General features: G+C 31.9%; 1 long non-coding RNA gene across 2 annotated transcripts; it reads right to left on the reverse strand.

Annotated features, from left to right (window-relative positions):
- Positions 1-7278: 7278 nt before the first annotated feature.
- On the reverse strand, positions 7279-9278 carry LOC115963251. 2 transcript variants are annotated; one of them, XR_004085768.1, is made up of 4 exons: positions 9188-9278; positions 9009-9087; positions 8649-8749; positions 7279-7481 (listed from the first exon to the last, which is right to left on the reverse strand). It is a non-coding gene; the product is annotated as an uncharacterized LOC115963251 (long non-coding RNA). The 2 variants fall into 2 exon arrangements; XR_004085769.1 differs by lacking the exon at positions 8649-8749.
- Positions 9279-15484: the final 6206 nt, after the last annotated feature.

The raw sequence follows: 15484 nt of genomic DNA on the forward strand, positions 1-15484 counted from the left end.
TCAAGGGTCATATGCTCTCACAATAACTTTTTGCAAAGATATTTGACCTTTGCGAGGGCATGTAGGAACAAAGTTGTAGCACTATAAAACTGATTTCTTTTATAGAATTAATAATACACATGCAGTAACAAAGTTCTAGCACCGTGAAAATTACTTCTTTAATAAAATTAATTTTGAGAGAGAGATGGTCATACCCGATTGAGACGTACAGTCGATGAAGGTAAAGGCACGAATGAGATTAGCTATAGCTGAAAAATGTTGCAGATGTCAAGGCTAGGCTCTTAATGTATAAATTTTGAGCTAATGATCCTCTACAAGGCTACAATATTAATATGTCACTAATTTAGATCCTCATGTAGGTGTCAATTAATTTGGGGGAACCAATATAAAAAAGAGGATGTATCCAATTACCCAAATAGCCCACACAAAATCGATTGGAAGAGTACTACCCTGTCAGCTTTGGTTTGCTTTTCCTACCAATAGTAAAAAAATATATGTATACATTAAGAGTTTTACTAAACACATTCGAATCCCTAGTACATAGTTAGATATATAGTACAAAGACAGATCCTTTGGTCTTTTTGGTAGAAGAAGACAGAACCTTTAGTTAAAAAATTGTGCTTTTTTAAAATTTTTATTTTTATAAATAGTTATCGAATAGAATATCAACTTCTGGAGTTTCTTGAAATTTCCACTCAGTAATTAATACAAACATTTTAAAGGCCCTGTCAAACTTTTTTTTTTTGGTTTTTTGGTGGTGCAATTGTCAAATATATATATATATATATATATATATAAGCAACTGTGTTTTCAGGGTCAGTGAAATATATAGGCAGATGTCTAGGCTTAGGTTGCAATGAAGCGCATATTCGTAGTAAAGCAAACCACAAGCATTAATTACCCAAAAAAAAAGAAAAGAAACCATAAGCATTTGAGGGGTTCTGAATCTTATAAGGATTGTAGTACTGTAGCTAAATCCTTAACTCCATCTTTGGTTTATTATATTATATAATTATTAATTTAATGACGAAAAAGAAAAGAAAAGTCATACCTAGGGACCCTCTGGTAGGATTTGGAGCAAACTTTAATATCGAATCTGTTAAAAAATTGAAAAGCAAACCAACTTGATTAACACTAACACGAACAAGAAGTAAAGAAAAATGAAAAAATGAAAACACAAATGAGAGAGCGATAGAGAGAGAAAAAACCTGGCCAGCGGCTAAAAGAGATGGTCCGCGGTAGGGGGTCTACAGGTTCAGCGTGTGTGAGAGAGATCGAGAGAGATGGGAATCATGAGACTTCAAATCTGTTACGTTAGGTGTTTGTATTATTATTTATATTTTGAATTTCATGAGTTATTGTGACGAAAAAATATATCTATTGTGACATTAGTTTGTCACAATAGGCCATCCGAGAGCTTATGTTGCCTTCGTTGAAACACAATATTGGGATAACTATTGTGTTTCATCACAATAAAGTTTTCTAAGTTCCCAATAAGTTTTTTTTTTTTTTTTTTTTTGGTGGGAACATAATAATTTATGAATTGACAAAATTGCCCAAGTTAATAAATTTTATTTTACTCATGAGAATAAAAAGCCAAGAAACCTCTAAAATACCCCAAAATAACTCAAATGAACAAAACATCCTTGGAACAACAAAAATGACTATAATGCACTCTACAATAAGTCGTAGGTGCAGTTCAAAATCTGCAATTAATTAAAAATAATAAAACACTCACATTAGATTAAATATTGGTATTATTAATTAATGATTATTATATTGGTTCTCATTCATGCTTTCAAACATCATTTTATTATCTACCATTATTAACTTTTTATCTTGATAATTGTTATTTTTTATTTTTTATTTTTGTGAAATTGTTGTGAAGGGAAGGATTTTTATGAAAGAGTAAGACTTAGGAACATTATTTAGGTACTGCTCCTTAGGTTATTCTCTAAAGATTCTGTTATGTAGATTTTTTCTTAAGAGATAGAATCATGGAAGTGTATTTTTTTTAATTAAGTAATCACATAACTGAATCTTAATAGAGGAACTTATGGAACAACACCTAAAGTACTGTACCTAAGTCTTGTCTTTTATGAAATTAAAAGAAAATCTTAAAAGAAAAAAAACCCGCATAGCAATAACATAGCTTAATAAACAAGCAGAAATACACGCTTGGAAAAAAAGAAAAATAGAAATGCGTACATATATAGAAACCACTTGTTAAATATTTTTGTGAAATTTCTGTGATGGAAGAGTTTTTGATGAAATTAAAAGAAAACCATAAAAGAAAAGAACCCACATAACATAGCTTAATAGTTAAACAAGCAGAAATACCGGCTTGGAAAAAAAAAAAAAAAAAAAAAAAACATAGAAGTGCATATCTAGTAATCATTCTAGGATTTCATTTTTCTAATAATTAAAAAAAATAAAAATAAAAACCTATAACCCAATATGATGTTCATGGTCTATGAGGAGCAGGCCCTAAAAAGATTGAGCTGCGGCGTACAGGAATATTTTACTAGTATCACACGCTATATTTAAGTATTAGCCTTACTAGCATTACTAGTGCTGTCAACATGCGAAATCTACCATCCTTGTGTTGGACCTTCCGGGAAATCAAGCTGTAAGTAATCACCAACAGGTTGATGACCAAAAATATAAGATACAGCTTCGGTGGATCAACTAGTACTCTTCCATCCATGCCTCGAAGCATATAAAACGCAGCCACGGAGTGTAGGATTGCGTCCACGAACCCTAAAGTATAGGATTTTTGAGGGCTTTCTTGAAATGATAGTCTCGAAGAGTTAGAATCAGCCTTCATCATTAGTTGTAGAACTTAAAAAAAAAAACACTATTGTCTGCGTGCAACAAAATTATGTGTTAGAGAACAAAATTGCAAACATCTTGTGATACTATGAAAAATCTTCCATGTCAAACAATATTAGATCAATCGTTTTTCTTGTTGATTGTATTTGTTAGAAAAACAGAAAAGAAAATAGAGATATTACAAAGGTGGTAGCTCTCAGTATCTCACAAAACCTAAAATTTTCTCTAGAACAAAGTATGGCTCATAAGTTAAAACCCTCAATATTTATTTTATTATTATTATTATTATTATTTTTTTTTTTTTTTTTGCTGAAAGTTAAAGACTCAACTATTAAAACAAAAAGTTCCTCCCATGCATTAAAGCTTGTGTACAGTGAAAGTCAAATGCTACATCCCTAATATGAAAGCATGAATATTGATATTTACATGCTATAACAAAATCAAAGAAAAGAAAGCCACTTGTGTCAATTATATATAGTGGAAAACAAGATCAAGTTTTCAACCAACAAAAACAAAGGAAGATGGCACTGAAACCAAGTATATAGAGGTCAAAGCATATCAATACAATTATTCAAATACATGTGCGGCTAGAAGTTCAATGAAAAATTCCAGAGATGGTTTTTCATATAAAAATTGCGGATAGAGAGAAAGAAATTCACCTGTTGGTACGGCAAAGTCGTCCTTCTTTGAACTTAATTCAAGTCGGTGCCAGTCTTTTTTTTATAGGGCTGGTCAAGGAATTTAATTCTTACTAATGTAGTTAAGATTAGTATCTCTTCAAATTAAGATTAGTATCTTTAGGAAAAGAGTTTATCTGAAGGAGGAGATAGGGCGTTGCAAGTTACTTATTGTACTTGTAAAATTAAACTATTAAAGTCTAAAGACCCAAGTTGTTGAGGATACAACTCCTATCAATTCCGGATATTGTAATTGTGGAATTAAACAATTAAAGTCTGAAGACCCAAGTTGTTGAGGATACAACTCCTATCAATTCCGGATATTGTAATTGTGGAATTAAACAATTAAAGTCTGAAGACCCAAGTTGTTGAGGATACAACTCCTATCAATTCCGGATAATAAATTGAGCGTAAATAGGAATCTCACTAATGCAAAACAACTTTTCAAGTTATGAAAATAATACATGACAATTCTTTAGTGGTGGTGGATGTTTGTGCTGTGTTGGGTGTGGATTGCTATGTTTGGCTACCAAGAAACTCTAAGAAAATTTGGGAAGTTTGTGTGGATATAGTAATTTATTGTAGTAGATATATTATTTTATTATGATGTTTATATTATTTTATTGTGTTGAAAGCTAAAGTAGATCCACTACTACAACATCATGTGAGTAGGTAAAATAGATAAAGTAATTTTTTGTGGTCCCAAATAGCTATATTTTTTAGCTTTATTGCTGTGGATGCTCTAATTCAATTCTTTTAAGATACGTGGCAGAAGAGAATCCATTGTCAAATCCAAATTAGGTAGAATTAGTATGAATGATAAAATACTGTTCAAGGAGTTGTAGGCTCTGTCAAGTTACTTTCAACAAGGCACTTTTTGGATTATGTGTTCAATATGCTTAGTTTTCATAATTTTCTTGATTACTTAAATATTTTTTTCTTTAATTTATTATTTTAGTATTTAGTTGATTTTTTAGACAAGAAAGAACGCAAAGTCAGATTAGATGTCATAAAAAAAATTGAGTTTTTGAAGAGATTTTGTTCTATAAGTAAGTTTTATGAGAGATTGATTGGAATAATAGTTTTCTAAAATAATTCTTGAAATTGGCTTTTTCTTCAATATTTGTGGGTCAAATAATGGTTATTTATGCTTACCATTTAATGTATTGTACAATTTTAATAGTATTGTTAGTGGCAAATGATTTTTTTCTAAATTTAAATTTAAATGTGTAAGAGGTTAAAAGTTTCAATAAAGAAAATCATATCTAATAATTAATAAATAAGCTAAAAACATATTACAATTTAGTTATATTTAACAAAATGTAAAAAATTTCGTTAATCTTTTCAAGCAAATAACAAACTTATAAAAAAAATTATAAGTTTTTTTGAGAGATTGATCACAATGGTAGTTTTTAAAAATAATTATTCATTTGTGTTTATGCACTCATGCTCTTTGAGTTTCATACTAGCTATTTTATTTTGGTTCTAGAAATTGGGCCCCTCAAGAATAGCTTTGTCTCCATCTTGGTACATATGTTTTTTTTTTTTTGAAACTTTGGTACATATGTTGAAATCCTATCATAGCTACACATGCCACCTCTTCATTATTTCCCATGGGTCATGGCCTACGTTATGGGCTTTGGTCCAATATTGTCTATACTTGCACGGTTTGATGGGTTTTCTTACGATAGTCAATCCCTGCGTTTCGCAATGTGTCTCTGGATGGCCTTCATTCATTATGGGCTATACATTATGGGCTTTGGTCCATTAAATAAATGATGGTCCTTGATCCCATTGAATTTTTTATTATTATTTATTATTGTGTACAAAACTAAATCTCAAGATTTCGAGACTTGCCCACTTTTTAAACTCAAAATAGTAAACTAATTACAAAATGCCACCTCATATTTTAGTGACAAATTACAAATTTATGTGTCCTGAAAGAGTTTATAGGGCTGGTCAAGGAATTTAGTGACAAATTACAAATTCACCTGGAGCCATCAAAGTCTTCTTTTATAGGGTTGGTCAAGGAATTTAATTCCTACTAGAAGTTATATAGTTAAGACTAGTATGTATATATAGGAAAAGAGTTTATCTGAAGGAGAAAATAGCGTTGCAAGTTCCTTGTTGTACTTGTAGAATTAAACGGTTAAAGTCTAAAGACCGGAAGTTGTGAAGGATACAACTTCTACCAATTCCGGATAATAAATGGAGTAAATAAGAATCTCACTAAAACAAAATACATTAATCGTGGAGAGTCATGTGAGTTTCAATTAACAAAACTAGTAAAAAAATTTATCATTATAAATATGGATAGAGCTATCTATTAAGGTCAATCTAGAAAATTAAGTTTTTGAAAAGATTTTTGAGAGATTGATTGGAATAATTGTTTCTTGAAATAATCCTTGATATTGGATTTTTCTTCGATACTTGTGGGTCAAATAATGGTTATACATACGTAAGATATAGTGTATTGTACAAGTTTGTTAGTATTGTTAATGGTAAATGAATTTATTTTTTTCGAAATTTTAATTTAAATGTGTAAGAGGTTAAAAGTTTCAATAAAGTAAAACATATCTATTAATTAATGAATAAGAAAAAAATATATTTCAGATACCATATAAATACTTAATTTAAATTTAATTATATATAAAACATATCTCAAATTATGATAATAAAAAAAAATCTCAAATTAAGAATTATTATATAATTTTAATTTAGTTATATTTAAATATATATACACACAAAAATAAGATTTCGCTAATATTTTCAAGAAAATTAACAAATATATACAAAAATAATTATTCATTGGTGTTTTCAAAGTTCAAATGCATATATAATTTTGTTTGAGCATGCATGTATATGCGGACTAGCGATTTTATTCGTTTTGGAAGTTTGAGCATGCGTGTATATGTTGTAATCCTATCATATCCGCATATAATAATAACTAGGCTTATCACACACACTTTACATATGAGATGAGGCCTTTTTTTCTTTTAGTTTAGTATCATAATGTTTAAAAGTGAGAAAGTGATAGTGTCATAATTCTTATGATCTTTCTCTATACATGCATTGGAATTCAAATAGGAGAAGACAAGCAAGATATCTTGTTAGAATTAGTATACAAGAAGATAGGTAATAATAACTAGCCTCTGAGCACACGCTCACGTGCGTGCTCAAAGGCTCTTCTTTTTTTTAGGTAAGGGTTAATTTAGAGTATCCATTATAATTTTGGATCAATACATTTTTCAATTACAAAAATACCTAGAGGTGTGATGAAAATTTATTTCACCACACACAATACTCATCACACCCTTAGTTTTTTTTTTTTTTTTTTTGGAAAATGTAGTGATCCAAATTTATAATGGATACTTTAAATTAACCCTTACCCAAAAAAAAAAAAAAAAAAGCCTCTGAGCATGCGCATAACCAATAAATCATTTATCCAAGTTAATTTTTGTTAACTATAAATATCAATTGGAATGATATTACCAATATTCTACCGTAATGCACATTGAAAAACATAATAGTAAAAGTTTGGGTTGATTTGCAACCAAATACAGTGAGCAAATCAGATATGTAAAGCATTATCTTTCAAACACTCAGATTTACTACAAAAATCAAGTGAAAATGTAATGACCTAATGGACCAATCGGAGGCAAGAGCAACTGAAGTTAGTTATTTTCATTAATGTTTAGAAAATTTTTCATACCTATTTATAATGCCATCAATGAACAGAAGCAACAATTAAACGCGAAAAGTTGTAACTTTTTAAATTTTCTAGGTTCTCACCACAAAATACAAATATAATCCCAAAGATATTGGGAGTGAAAATTTTATCTTGTACAGGAATGAAAAAGTAAAAGACAGAGTTTGTAAGAGAGAAAGAAAGAGATGTGATACTGGTTGCAAATTGTTGTCTTTGATCACAGCCTTTCCACCAAACCAAATGAAATTCATCATTGAAAACCACTGAAAGAGAATCAAATAAACACCAACCTCATATCAGAGAAGAAAGTGAATAATTAAATTAATTTTTTCTTTTTGAAAGTTACCAACCTAGATTGGAGATGTAAGCCCCATAAGTATATTTGTAAGTGGTTCTTTGTAAATAAAACAAAAAAGAAATAGATCAATGTGTGTGGGGTTGGTGACTTTTTTATGGGATAAATCTTCAATTTGCGGAAGTTATCCTTGAGTAGTTTTGGTTAATTTTAAATTTTAAATTTTAAATTTCAATTAATTAAGAATGGTGAGACATGTGATGATAACGGGGTGAAAAGGGGAAAAAAAAAAAACATATAAGAATGCTAGGTTGTTTAGAAGTGGTAGTGTGTTATTTAACTTGTTTTTCTAATTTTGTTTTAAAGAAAAAAAAATGCTAGGTTGTTTAGAAGTGGTAGTGTTCCTATTTTGTAGGAAATATTTTTTCAAATTAATCTAAAATTTAGGAGTTTTTAAATTAGTAATTTTACATGTCTAACCCTATTATTTAAGATTTACAAACAGGTAAATTTGAGGATATTTTAGCTATCGAAATTGAGGAATCTAAACAAGAGAAACCCCTTAAATAGTAACTAGCATGAGCGCATGCTCAGAGACTTTTCTATTTTTTGAGTAAGGGTTAATTTAGAGCATTTATTATAATTTGAAATTACTACATTTTCCAATTACAAAAAAAGCTTAGAGGTGTGATGAGTATTATGTACGGTGAAATAATTTTTCATCAAACACGTGCTCAAAGGCTAATTGTTATTGAAATATGTTCATTTTCTATTTATTTTCATAACATCAATTTGCAAAAAAATCATTTTTACTCACGTGCATCCCTCATGTTTTTTAAAGCATGCTAAAATATTCTCTCTTTTTTTTTGGTCTTTAAAGCATTTATATCAGCTCAAGTATATGACATCACTGTGAATGATTCTAGTCCAGTGACTCCAGTCCCCATTTAAATTCACACAATAATATAAATGACACATGAGCCTACGTTTAGTAACAACATAACCAAAAATGCAAATTTGCCATCAAAATTCAATACCCCACTGCCTAAAAAACCAATTAAGCTTTCTAAATCAATAAATAAATGAACTCAGGCAATTATGGAATATAACAAATTCTCAATATTGTAAAGCTTACCAAAAGATAGTAATGTCATTTCATGAACCGATAGTACATCCACCGGAGAGGAACAAAAATTATATAGAATAAGCAATACACATTGGGAATATCTTGGGGTCCTGACATAGAAATATCAACAAAAAGAGAATCACATAAGCAATTGGTGTATTTAAAGCTCTCTATGAATCAAAACAATTCTACTTACTTGCTCCCAATAAATAACAAAACGCGCCAAAAGCAAGCACCCCCAAAAGATGTGTCACTTACACATCAAAACACAAATTACAGTAATATACTAAGATCCGATCCATATATTAATACATCAAATTAATTATTTTAAATAATAATAATAAAAAGCTTGAAAAACAAAAAGACCACCTTGTTAATGAACCTTGGAGAGGATCTCCTTCATCTGATCCGCTTGTTTCGACAACAACTCTTTTGTTTGAGCCACTTTCTACCAAAAAAAAAAAAAAAACCATATCGTAAAAACGAATGAAATTCACAATCCAACATTCAAAGATAATAAATTTCACAGATTAACAACCATAGAGTACCTTAGACCGGTCCACTATCTTCTGCTTCACCTTTTGAAACGAATCTTCATTCATGTACTCCATAGTCTCTCCGTTGCTCGACATTCTTTTGTTGAAAAAAAAAAACTGTGTTTTTAATTTTTATTTTGAAAATTTAATTTAAGTGAATAAGTTAATTTGAAAATTAATAGGAGAGTGGTTCTATTTTTTAGGCAATGTTTTAGTGGTCTTGTTTTGTAGCAAAAAAAAATTTGTTTTTATTTTGAAATTTTAATTTATAAGTGAGGCTTTTTTTTAGTGGTTTTATTTTGTAGCAAAAAAAAAAGTGTTTTTATTTTATGTATATAATTTTTATTTTGAAAATTTAATTTATAAGTGGACAAATTAATTTGAAAATCAACAGGAGGAGAGTGATCCTATTTTTTAGGCAATGTTTTAGTGGAAGTTAGAGTTGCATTTTTACCAAATTATCATTTCGTTTTGTCTCTACTTAAATATAGGGGTGTAAGGGCATTTTTGAACTAAAAAAATGAGAAATCCAAATAAGGAAAACCCCTTAAATAATAGTATAGATATAGATAATAATTTAAAAAAAAAAAAAAAAAAACATGGAGGATTATTTTACAACAAACACGTGCCATCTCTTCAATATTTCCCATGGGTCATGGCCAACATTATTGGCTTTGGTCCAATATCGTCTACACTTGCACGGTTTGATGGGTTTTCTCATGATAGTCACTCCCTGGGTTTCGCAATGTCTCTTTGGATGGCTTTCATACATTATGGGTCAGGGTTATACAAGTTATAAAAAAGGGGTCCAGTTCTGTTTAGCAATGAAGGCTGTTGTAATGGGGTCCATTAAATAAGTGATGCGTCTTGACTCCGATTGTAAATTTTATTTTTATTTTTACTTTTTGTGGTGTATACAAAACTAAACGCCAATATTTCGACACTTGCCCAATTTCCAAACTCAAAATAGAATAATAAAAGGCCACCTCAAATTTTAGTGGCAAATTACAAATTTGTGTGTCATGAAATTAATTATATCAAATGGTGTCATGTGTCTTTCAAGTTAACATATTATGTTGGCAAATTAAAAATTGCCACATCATTTGTGCCCCAAGATAGAGATAATTCTCCATTAAATTGGTATGATAATAGTTGATAGTTATATTTATTAAAAAAAATAAAAATACAAACAATAATCAACAAGCAACAAGACTTAGTGAGATTTTCTGATAAGTTATATATGGAAGACTTTGCTGCAGCAAGAGGTGAATTGTTAGACTACACAATTCCTCTGGAATTTGTAGGTACAGTTGATATCTACTGAAATTCAATTTACTAATAATTGTTAAAATATGAGATTAAATTCAATAAGAATGTGGTATAAAATCTAAATTTTACCATTCCAATCTCAACATGCTACATCATCAATTTATCATATCATATATTAAAAAATATATACAATTATACTCAATCAATTCTAATACTCATTGAAAAATTCAATTTAAATATGAGTTTAGTGAGGTATTATTATGTGTGGTAAGATATATTGAATTTTAGATAAAAAATTGACGTGACAATCTATTATTAAATGGTGTAAAATATAAGTTTTACATTCCTTCCTTACTAAATTCAAACTCTTAAATTATATACACATGTTCACATAAAACAGAGTGTTTCATTCAAAAATGCTATTCTGTAAGGAAAGTAGAAAATCCATTGAAAACTGGACCTAACAACAGATCATTTGTAACCAGAAGTGGCGCTGTGGAAGCCTATTACTAGTACTGAAAACGAGGAAGCCATTGCAATAATCCAGAAAAAATATTTCAACCCTTGGCTTGTGCTTGTGTTTGATCATCAGGGAACTTGCGAACAAGGTGGAGACTATAAACACATGAACAAGGATCAGTCGGATTCTGAACAAGAGTGGAACTAGCCTTCCGTCTTGGGCTTAATGTAATGGATACAAAGTCAGGCTTCATCCTTAATCTCTTGCCATCTAACAGGTTTGCCCAGCACTAGGGCTAACTTATGTTATATACGAAATAATCCCATGTGGTGCACATTAAGGTGCTCCCTTATTCAAGCCAAGTCTAAAAATATTGGATGGAATTTTTAAACCAGCAATTGTACTCTCCCATTCACTTTTTTGCATTCATTTTTTCACATTCACTTACATGTTTTAAGATGTAAGCGAATGTGGACATTCTTACTTCAATTGTGAATGCTTGTATAAATTAAATAATGGATTTAATCGAGTGTGAGGGGAAATTTTCCCTTTTAATATGGTTAAACATTAAAAAATATATATGGTAAAAGCAACATACTTTTTTGGTTCTCAACAAAACAAATACTACGATAATTTGCATTTTCTTTTTCTAATTTTGTTTTGCAGCTACCACGAAGGAATTGTATTCTAATTTGCTTAACCCATAGAGAATTCCCATATGGAAAGCTTGCCCGCACATACCCATTACCCACAAGGGCCACAACTAGCACATATGTGTTTACTGTTACCATAACTAGTAAAGATAAAATCAAGTTTGTTAAAGATGATAATCAGGCTAAGATTGTATCCAACACCAGATTGCAGTCCGTACCAGTAGATTAGTATTATGCTAGATAGGTGTAATCATGATTGTAAAGTTTATCTTTATCTTTTCCTTTTACTTGTAATTATCACATTCTTTAGTGATATTTATCACTTGTATATTGATACTTCTATAAATACAAGCATGGACAGCTGATATACTTAAGCTGCCATTTTCCACAAACATAGTTTCTTTCATGGTATCAGAGCTACGGCTCAGCAGCACTATCGATCCTTCAATGGCCTTATCATCATCCTCTATTTCATTTCCATCATTCAATGCACCAAACCTTACTCCACTTGTTTCAATCAAACTTGACAGCTCGAACTATCTGTTATGGGTATCTCAATTCCTTCCAATCCTTCGAAGTCATGATCTCATGGGAATTGTAGATGGCACAGACCCATGTCCACCAAAGTTTCACCTAGATGAAGAAGGAAAAGAGACTACAACCATCAACCCAGATTTTGCTATCTGGCAGAAGAAAGACCAGTATTTGTTGAGCTGGTTAAATGCCACCTTGACTGAGAATGTATTGTCTTCTGTATATGGACTCAATACCTCTCAAAAAGTGTGGAATTTGCTTGCTTCTCGGTTTGCTTCTCATTCGAGATCACGAGTAGCACATCTGAAGAAACAGCTTCAGTCCTTACATCAAGGGACCAAAACCTGTGCAGAGTTTGTGCAATCTGCCAAATCTTGGTCTGATCAACTTGCCGTGGCTGGTAAACCAGTTGATGACGATGACTTAATATCTTATATAAACAGTGGTTTAAATCCTGTTTTTCATCCATTTGTTACTTCATATTCCTTTGCAATTAGGGATAAGCCACTAACATTTGATGAATTTCAGACTGAGTTATTAAACTATGAGATGTTGATAAACTCTAACCAAACTTCAACTGATACAAATGCTGGAGGCTTTGCTCTGTATTCTCAGAAACCTAAGAACAACTCCAACAAGAAAAACAAGTACAATGGCTCAAACAAGAACAATCATCAGTTCTCACAACAGTACAACAACTCGCAGTCTAATCAGCAGAAAAATTCCTTTCAATCCAATCAACAAGGGTCTTTACCTGGTGGGTTCTCATCTAACAATAGACCTTCATGTCAAATTTGTGGCAAGCATGGACATCAAGCCTTGGATTGCTTCCATAAGATGAACTTCTCCTATCAAGGCCGTCATCCACCAGCCCAGTTAGCAGCAATGGCTGCAAGGAGTCATGCCAATGGTGATCAAACCTGGTATGTTGACAGTGGAGCTAACAACCACATAACTAGTGATCTCAGCAACCTCAAAGTCAGTGAACCTTATCAAGGTGACAATGATGTAACAGTAGGCAATGGCACAGGTCTGTATATCTCACACACTGGTTTCTCTACATTTCAAACAACTTCAAACTCAAATTTTAAATTATCCAATATTCTTCATTGCCCAAAGGCTGCCACTAATCTTTTATCCATCCAAAGATTTTGTAAGGATAATAACTGCTGGTTTAAGCTAACAGCTGATAATTTTGTGGTGAAGGACAATCTCACGGGGCAGACGCTTTTGCAAGGGCCAAGTAGAGATGGGTTGTATCCAATTCAACTTCTTCCACTCTCCAAAAATAAGGCTCGAAAGCTCACTGCTTTCATCGGTGTTTTTGCAGACTCCTCAATGTGGCATCATCGCTTGGGCCATCCATCCTCTCAAGTTCTTCAGCTTTTAAAATCTAAATATCAACTTCCTATTAGAGGAAATGTTGATCATAGGTCAGTTTGTGAGTCCTGTCAGTTAGGCAAATGCAAAAGTCTTCCATTTTCATTGTCATCTAGAGTCTCAACTAGTCCTCTTGAAATAATCCACTCTGACTTATGGTGTTCACCTGTACCTTCAGTTGGAGGTTGCAAATTTTATTTGATCTTAATAGATGATTATTCTCGATTTTCTTGGATATATCCATTGCAATTCAAATCTGAAGTTTACAATTACTTTGTGCAATTCAAATGCCTAGCTGAAAATAAGTTTAATTGTAAAATCAAATGCTTGCAATCTGACAATGGTGGAGAATTCTTATCCAATCAGTTCAAACACTTCCTTGCCACTAATGGTATTCAACATAGACTAACATGTCCATATACCTCTCAGCAAAATGGAGTAGCTGAGAGGAAACATAGACATGTTGTTGAAACAGGGCTCTCTTTACTTGCAAAATCCCATCTTCCAAATACTTATTGGGTTGAAGCCTTTAGCACTGCAATTTATCTTATAAACCGACTACCTACAAGTGTCTTGGATAACAAATCTCCTTATCAAGTCCTCTTAAACAAAGAACCAGATTTCTCTTCTCTCAAAGTCTTTGGATGTGCTTGCTACCCCTTACTCAGACCTTATAATGATCATAAGTTAATGTTTAGGTCAAAAAGATGCATATTCTTAGGATATAGTTCTAATCATCGAGGGTATAGATGCTTAGATCCAGTTGCTAATCGTGTTTACATAAGTCGAAATGTTGTATTTGATGAGGTCAAATTTCCAGCACAGGATACTGCCTACTCTCTATTTGAACCATTTGCAAAGAAGTCTACACCAAAGAGCAATGATCCTTCTCTCACAATGGCAACTGTGGCTGCACCAAGGTTTATTTCCTCTACTCTTTCTTTATCTCATGCTCCTGTTGATAATGTTGCATCTATAGATCATTTACTTTCACACTCACACAGCACTTTATCAACACATGAATCTCCTTCAATCCCACTGCATCATAATCAACCAGAAATCTCAGAATCTCCATCTTCCAACATTCTACCAGAAAATCAATTACCAGTATTCCCTTCCACTTCAATTAGTGATCAACCTGAACCTCCAATTCCTCCTCCTCAACCTATTCTGCAGCCTTCTCATTCAATGGTTACCAGATCCAAAACCAACTCTCTCAAGCCAAAGACATTTCCAGATTACAAAATCTATTACTCAACCAAGCATCCATTGTGTGCCTTATACAGCCAAGCTATACCTATTGAACCATCATCATTTTCCCAAGCTGTAAAGTTCACTGAGTGGCAGCAGGCGATGCAAGATGAGTTCACTGCACTCAAGTCTAATGATACTTGGCATCTATGTCCAAGACCACATAATTGAAATGTGATAAAAAATAAGTGGGTTTACAAAGTAAAGCAGAAAGCTGATGGGTCTGTTGATAGATTTAAGGCAAGATTGGTTGCAAAGGGTTTTCAACAACAAGATGGTTTAGATTACTCTGAGACTTTTAGTCTAGTAATCAAACCAGCAACTATAAGGGTTATTATAGCACTTGCTGTTCACTTTGGTTGGCCACTTAGGCAATTGGACGTTTCAAATGCATTTCTACATGGAACTTTGGAGGAAGAAGTCTTTATGGAACAACCACCTGGCTTCATTGACTCGCATCATCCTACTCATGTTTGCAAGCTCAAGAAAGCCATATATGGTCTAAAGCAAGCACCTAGGGCTTGGTTTCATAGATTGTCACAATCTTTAGTTGCACTTGGTTTCACAGAGTCTCGGGTTGACTACTCTCTATTTACCTTTCATACCCCTCATGCTCATATATTTGTTTTAATATATGTGGATGACATTATTGTTACAGGTACACATCCTTCATTAATTCTTAAGCTTATCTCCTATTTGAAGAGAGACTTTGCTATGAAAGACTTGGGGCCACTGCATTATTTTTTGGGTATCAAAGTAAGT

The sequence above is a fragment of the Quercus lobata genome, chromosome 10, assembly GCF_001633185.2.
Source record: "Quercus lobata isolate SW786 chromosome 10, ValleyOak3.0 Primary Assembly, whole genome shotgun sequence".
In the NCBI taxonomy this organism is placed as follows: Eukaryota; Viridiplantae; Streptophyta; class Magnoliopsida; order Fagales; family Fagaceae; genus Quercus; species Quercus lobata.